We start from the raw sequence: 1,096 nt of genomic DNA, 5'->3' as shown, positions 1-1,096 counted from the left end.
GATGAAGCAAGGAGGAAATGAAAGGCAGATTAGCACTGGGGAAAAGGGCATTTCTGGCCAAGAGAGATCTACTAGTATCAACAAATGCCTTAAAATGAGGAAAAAATTTTTGACATTGTACGTTTGGAACACAGTATTGTATGCTTGTGAAACATGGACTGTGAGATAAATTTTACATACCATGAAACACTGTAGCTGAAGAATTAACAATGTCTTCAAAATAGCTTTAATATATTATACAGCAGTTAAGCAGGTAAAGTTGTAACATTTACAAACGCTGCACAAAACACAACCCCGCGTCTCATAACAACAAAAATAGTAAAAATGGGGGATTGCTTATAACGAACTACAGTGTGTGGTTCTTTAGGCGACTCCAATATCTACCACTAAACTGTAACACATACCAAGAAACTGCATAACTTCCTAGATTCACTATTCTCCAGTTACAACACACTACCCTACTAAACATAAAAATCCTGAGCAGTGATGACACCTCTGCTCAGGACACGAACTTACACTCAGAGAATCTCCGCAGTGAATCCTCTCTAAAACTGCTATCGCCGCCTCCAGTGTACCGTTGTCAAGATGAAGTGTAATCCCTGTCTCTTAGCTCCGATCCGGGCAACGGCCTTGCCGCAGTGGATACACCGGTTCCCGTAAGATCACCGAAGTTAAGCGCTGTCGGGCGTGGTCGGCACTTGGATGGGTGACCATCCAGCCGCCATGCGCTGTTGCCATTTTTCGGGGTGCACTCAGTCTCGTGATGCCAATTTAGGAGCTACTCGACGGAATAGTAGCGGCTCCGGTCAAAGAAAACCATCATAACGACCGGGAGAGCGGTGTGCTGACCACACGCCCCTCCTATCCGCATCCTCAACTGAGGATGATACGGCGGTCGGACGGTCCCGATGGGCCACTTGTGGCCTGAAGACGGAGTGCTTAGCTCTGGTCCACCAGAAGTGAAGAAAGTCAGCTACCATGTAAGGCCATATTACGACCAACCAGTGAGAGGTGAGAAAACGGTCTTCACGTGAGCTTCTAACCATTAGCTCGTTATAACGACGCTGCAGTTCATAAAATAATAGGAATTAAGCTA

General features: G+C 45.7%; 1 pseudogene; it reads left to right on the top strand.

The window, feature by feature from the left end:
* Positions 1–620: 620 nt before the first annotated feature.
* LOC124799641 lies at positions 621–737 on the top strand (annotated as a pseudogene).
* The last annotated feature ends 359 nt before the right edge of the window (positions 738–1,096 follow it).

Source organism: Schistocerca piceifrons, chromosome 5 (genome assembly GCF_021461385.2).
Source record: "Schistocerca piceifrons isolate TAMUIC-IGC-003096 chromosome 5, iqSchPice1.1, whole genome shotgun sequence".
Taxonomy (NCBI): domain Eukaryota; kingdom Metazoa; phylum Arthropoda; class Insecta; order Orthoptera; family Acrididae; genus Schistocerca; species Schistocerca piceifrons.
Note: the sequence above shows the minus strand (reverse complement) of the source record. Positions and strands in the feature narration are given on the sequence as shown.